This window comes from Contarinia nasturtii, unplaced genomic scaffold (assembly GCF_009176525.2).
Source record: "Contarinia nasturtii isolate CC-2019 unplaced genomic scaffold, AAFC_CNas_1.1 Cnas_scaffold_78, whole genome shotgun sequence".
In the NCBI taxonomy this organism is placed as follows: Eukaryota; Metazoa; Arthropoda; class Insecta; order Diptera; family Cecidomyiidae; genus Contarinia; species Contarinia nasturtii.
This window is the reverse complement of record NW_022197436.1, coordinates 1,151,919-1,158,768: the sequence shown is the minus strand read 5'-3', so window position 1 is coordinate 1,158,768 and position 6,850 is coordinate 1,151,919.

Below are 6,850 nucleotides of genomic sequence, written 5' to 3'. Positions count from 1 at the left end.
CGTCTGATTTAGATTGGCTCAACGAAAATCACACTGCAATTATGTTCCATAAGAGACTGTATAAAATGCAAAACTATAGCACATCTAGCGCCACTACGGACAACTATGGAGTTCTAGTCAGTTGTTTGTAACTGAGCAAAAGTCTTTTCACTAGTTGGCGGCAACTTAGTATAGATTACATTGAATTCCGTCGTGGCGCTAGCTGTGTGACACTTTGAGCATAATTTCGGTACAACGAAAATTAAGTTAAATTATATCATGAGTAGTAAGCTGTTATTTGCATTAAGATCTATGCTATGTGCATCTACAAGCTTACTAGATGCTTAATGTAATAACCGTGCTATATTAATATAAATCAATGAAAAACGTTTTAAACCGATTTAAATTCCATAATTAATTTGAATGCTATTCGCTTTGGCATTTGAATTTGCATAAAAAACCGTTCATTGGAAATTCTACGGCTTATTATTTTTCTAAAATGAACAAAGCTTCTGAAGCTTTCTAGTTTGAGGTCATTTCAAACATTTTCAAAAGGAACAGCGTAAAATGCAGTGGGCACAGGATGTACGTAAGGCAGGATTACCCCCTCGTAAATAGTTCGTGCTCCCGAAAAATGTGATTTTTTTTTAAATCACAAGCATTTTTAGCACTTCAATTTTACCACACACCCCCTCCCAAAGTACATGTCCGTGACTATGTATGGTAACAGTGTTGATGCATTGACAAAAAGTTCATATGAAAATAATTAAAAATTTAATGTGTAGGCAAAATTTTGACTCATCCATTTTGCATGAAAATGAAAAATATGAATTTCATTCACATGTTTTCATTTTCAATTTGTGTTGTCACCGTGTATCTTTTATGATTGCGCACATATAACGCACATTTGGTTACCGGATTTATCTGACAATTTTTGTAAAACAACAAAACACGTCTGCACACATTACATTAAGGATACTCATGTCGCAATGTGTTTTGTATTGAAACTTCAGTCCTCATTGTATTCCATATGTATCGTTGGACTTTGTGAATTGTGTGCTATAAATCCTTCTTTGTCCTCCAGTCGTCACTTGGTCTTGGATTTCTGAGCCCCGAAAAGGTACACAATGAATTTCTTATAAAATCGAGTCTTTAAATCGAAAATTTCTTCAAGCAAAATGGATTCATTTTGAATGTTATACTTTGCCTCAGAAACTTCGAGCTCGGTTCTACTTAAACATTAAATTCTATCGTTTTTTTTTTCTTTGCGTGAGCAAACTGAAAATATATTTTATAGCGAAAAAATCGAAGGAAAAGAAATGAAAAAAAAATGCGCTTACCGACAGTGCCAACATGTACCACTAGCAGTGCAGCAGCAATAAAGAGCATCTTAGACGCCGACGCTCAACGATATATGGTAATCCAATCTCAGCCAATGCATTTGATTTCATAAATCTATATAAAATCCATGCAATTGATGTATTAAAATCGATAGATACCGCAGCACTCATAAAAGCAAATCAATTATTTATGTGTAGACGTATTGCAAACGTGTCGAAAAAAAACGCAAGAGACCGAAATGCAATGCGAACACCACAACTAGATTGAACAATATGGTTCGAGTGTGTTTAATATATTAACAGATTAATAATGATGTTTAAATCAATTTTAATGAACTTATTCAGATTCACTTATTAATTATGCATTGATTACGTTCGAATATTCATTTAATTTATTGATGCGTCGAATATTCTTCTTTTTTGTTTGTTTGTTTTTATTGAAATATTTTAAATTTTCTTTGAATCAGAACTTTATATGAAATTGTTCGTTATTAATATTCAAATGTGCTTCCTTTTTCGTTCTCTCATTAGGAGACAGTTTATTTTACAAGCATTTTCACTGTATTTTCGTGTTCACATTTTGTTGATCCGAATTAATTTACAAAATCAAAAATATTATAATTAACCACAACATCGCCGGTGACGTTCGTAGATTTCCATGACGTGATGATTTTTCACCAATTGTACGCTTTTAGATCAAACTCTGTTATTTTGATTTTGATTTTTCGATCGATGCGTCCACTTAATAGTTTCATATTCAAAAACCAAAATAACTCAATCAATGCAATTTATTTAAAATAATCATCATATATACATAAATATTGTTCATCAACGTGGTTACGCAAATATTATACGGACTGGTTTACAATTGGATTTTCCGCATTCAATTTTATCGGCTTTTTCGATGCGTCGGATGTATTTTCTCGCTCAGTCCCATTAAATACCTGTAAAATAGAATGAAATTATGTAAATACATTAGAAATCCCTTGTGCACAAAAATGGCTGTTTGTTATTAAAAGCAGTGATGAGAGATGTATTTTATATCAAACTGCTACTATAGACTACATTTAAACATAGATTTTCAACGAATCAACCAACGTTATTTATCCGATTTACCCAATATCATACGAAAATATTTTCACATGAGCGTATTGATTGTGATTAAGAGTCACATTTATTTGTTTTGTTATTTACATTTAAAATGTATACAAATAAATGTGTCAAAATTAGCAGATTCATTACCATAAATGAAACCAATAACACATTTCACCGTATTCCACTTCAACAAATCGCCGTTAACCACAAACTCATAATTAATGAAATTACCGGCAATATGTGACTAGTTTCCAGTCTATGAGATATTTTAGAATATCTGGATATTCAACGCAACTGCACAGTGCCAGAGCTGTTTGCGTCGCAAATAGAATCTACGGTAGGTCGCTACGTATATGTGTATCAAGTGCCGCACGTACACAGTCACACTGTGTCTGTATTTTTCGTGTAGCGACATACCGTAGATTATATGTGAGACGCACACAGCTCTGGCCCCGTGCAGTTGCGTTAAATATCCAGATATTCTAAAATATCTCGGATGGATATCTATCCAAAATACATAGACTGCTAGTTTCAAAATGAGATGATTATATGAGTAATTTCGAATGAAAAAGCATCTAGAATTGTTTTAGTCTCCAATCGAAAGCAGTTTAGAAAGCAAATCAACAGCGTTTCATGTTAAAGACAATATTTCGGAAGTTTGCTCTTTTGAAAATTCGAGGTTTTTGCGTGTTATTTCTGGTGATTCAATTGCACAGAATGCATTTTGATTGAATTGAAACCATATGGATTATAAATTGCTCCATTTTAATTATAATATTTTGTTCGGTTTGATGTTTTAATGGAATGTTTTTGTGCGAATGGTTTTTGAAATGTGTATTTTTGATTCATATGAAGTAGTTCGAATTTAATTTTTGATTGAATATTTGAACTAAATGTCATAAATGTTCCTTAGGTTGGCCACATTACTCACTCAAAATATTTTTTGGAACCCTAAAAAAACCTTGGGGACCCTAGATTCTTTCGATTTCCTAGGATTTCCCTTCCCATGGATTTTGCCAGGGTCCTCTGCGGAATTTTTCCATCGCCCACTTTAAAAAATTCCCTTCAATACCATAGCGGTCACAAACACAAATAGTGCCTTCTAAGTCCCACTAAAAATAGAACATTGATTTTGCACGTTAAACAAAATTAATTTTTCAAACGAACGTGAAGATTATCATAGTATTGTGTATGGCATTAAAACGTAATTTTATTTCTAATGGAAAATGTTTACGTGACATTGAAACATTGAGATATTTTTTGAGCTTAACCGCTTAAATGACAACATCTAATCACAATTTTATTACAATGGAAAACAACAGAGCATTAAGTACGGCACAATCCAAGTGAAAACATATTACGAATCTTAAACGACATCATAATTATATTTTTATGCGTTTTAAATGTGCTGAAGGAGAATTGACACGATGAGCGTATCATACAAATGAATACATTCGTTTTATTAGTGATGGCTGTGACGACACAATGTCAATTCATAACTCGGATGCACAAGCAACCGATTATATTGTGCAAATGAAAGAGAACCAAACACATAACGATAAAATAGCTCGCCAAATTCGATGGTGAAATGTTTGTGATATGACTCACAAAATAATTTTCATTCTTTTATTTTTGTAATATATTTGAATTGATTTTCCTTACTTTTTTATTCTCTCACTTCTCGGTTATCCTTTATTCTTTCTCATTCGTTTCTTCATATTTTATGATCTCTCTCCTTTTCTCTCCTCCTCTCTCCCCCTCTCTCACTCTCCCTCCCTCTCTCTCCCTCTCTCCCTCTCTCTTCCACTTAAATATACGACTTTTTCAATTTCGTTGTGTTTCTTTTTTCGTGCAAAGAAATGTCAATCGAAATCAATATAGACGTAATTCGATGCATAATTTAAAATGAAACGACGAGATAAACAACAATTTCGCTTTTTGAAGAAGTAATCAGCATTCACTAATTTACAATCATCGACAAAATAATGATACGGGACAACGATCAAATGTGATTATTTCATATTGCGTTTAAAAAATACGACAGGCAACAAGCATCAACATTGTCATTAGTAATGAAATCAATTCTTAATTAATGACGTCTGTCGTCAAATTTTTTTTCCTCTGTCTCATCGAATTTATTATTCAAAAACCGACTAAAAGGAGCAATGGCATTTATACACGATAATATGATTTTCATTGCGTCGTTAACATGTTTCATGCGAATAAAAAAAACGGGAAGAGAATCGACTTGCTCAGTCATTTGTCGCTGGCGAAATGTTTTCTTTAGAAGAAAGTCTCAAGTTCTTAACCATCCATTTAACAATTGTTCCATATCAAATTCGATTTCTGTCTCAATTCCATTTGAAAATGACATTCAAATAAAAGCAATTAAGTGATAAATACAATTTGAAACCGGAATTCATTCCGATAAAGATGACACTAAACGAAACATTGTACTATTAAGTTGTACTTTCGCGTACGTATGGTTAAATGAAATTAAATTAATGGATCGTATTTCAAACACAAATGAAAACAATGAATGTTAAATGTCTTGCGAGAATTAAACAAAAATAAAGAGGCTTACGTACGCAAGCTGACTTTTCCGCATGGAACCGAAATTTTGGGAATAAACTGAAATCATGGTCTTTGTATGGTTGCAGTAACTTAAATTACCGTGAAAACTTGTGAATATTATTTTCTTATCAAAATAAATAATCATACCAAGTTTAAAGAAAGTTCAATCCAAAAAATAGCCTGTTCAAAGTTTCAGATCATTACGGTACCACAAAGGCAAGTCTTTCATTCAAAAATGAAACTTTTTGTGGATTTTTGTATGAAAAGTGTGTGAAAAATTGATTGCATCTTAAAACTAACATCAGATTCAGCGTTCAAATTGAAAGAATATCATTTTAAGGCATTCTTCTCATAAGTGCCTCTTCAGAGTCTAAGTTTTACACCGATCAATCAATGTCGTTGAAAATTTGACCAGATTTATTCCTCGTAGTGGCCAATCATCCCGTGAAGTCACATTTTGAATTTCATGTCTGAGCACGAAACCATCGTGTCACCAAAATGGTTGAGAAATGATCAAAAATGTATGGATGTGGGATTGTGGGTACTCCATTCGGACCAAAAAAAATTACAACGGTCAACAGATATTGCTCAAAAACTAATCAGCACGTCTCCTAGTAGCCCCAAATCATCCTGCAAAGTCAGAATTTGAATTGAGTTTTTGGAAGAGGATTTATCGTGTTAACAAATTTTGGCAACACGCCACAGGACACAGGACACATCACACACAGCGACGCACATTAATATGCCCCAAAATCATCTCCAATCGTGTTTTCTACATTAAATATGCATAGAAAACATGTTTTGGGATGACTTTAATTTTTTGGCCTAATACAATACCTTCCCTACACTAGGTGTGCGGAAAAGTAAAATCGGAAATGCGTCACATATTTGGAATTAAAACCAATTTAAATTCAAGCCTAAAGACACCACAAAATGTTCAGCCTAAAATCGCATGGAATCATCCGAAAATTTTTCACTGAGGTCGACTTTTCTTATTTCAGATGAACATTTTCATGTTTTTTAATCGGTTCAGATCAGGTAAATCGCTTTAAATTTTACCTAAAATGTGGTCCAATAATACTTAATTATTCCCCAGTGGCATTCCCACGCGAATGTGGAATTGAGAAAAGTTTTTTTATAACGGAAACTTGAAAAAACAACAAGAAGCATTTGAGCAATGCGTTTTCGGGCACTTTTCATTGTTCTTTCAACCGAATGCAATGAATCCTGACAAATTAAATCTAAAATTAATGGAATAAATAAATGAGCTTTTATACGTTTATTCACACCGGTTTAATGAGAGTGTGAGAATAACAACGAGTTTCAGTTTTTACATATTAGGGTGCATTGTAGAAAATGATCAACATTTTCACCACTTCTCTTTAAAAAAATCTACCGCAAAATGGCATTGCCAATTCAAAATCTCAATTTTTCATGTAAATCAAAATCGTGAGCATCTATCAAAAAAGAAAAGCTTGAAAAAGTAGTAAAATAAGCGGATACACCCTAACCTTATTCAAAACTGACGCTTATTCGAGTGTGGATGGCGCGCAAAATTAGGGTTCTGCTCGTTTATTTTTTTTGGGGTATCTTCTACAAAAAAATTTGTGAAAACGTGCCGTAACACAATTCATCTTAATTTTATTGACTGCTTCATTTTCACTCCTATTTCGATTTGATTTCATTGCATTACTCATAAGTTAGCGAGTGGTTTTTTTTGGTTGTGTTTGCGATATGTGTCTTCATTATTTTGAAATAGGAAGGCACGTTAAACAGCGTCTCAAGTTTACAGAATGAAAATGATAGGCATGTCGATGAGCTGAACAGACAGACAGAAACGGCAAAGCATCATGCTTCTCTAA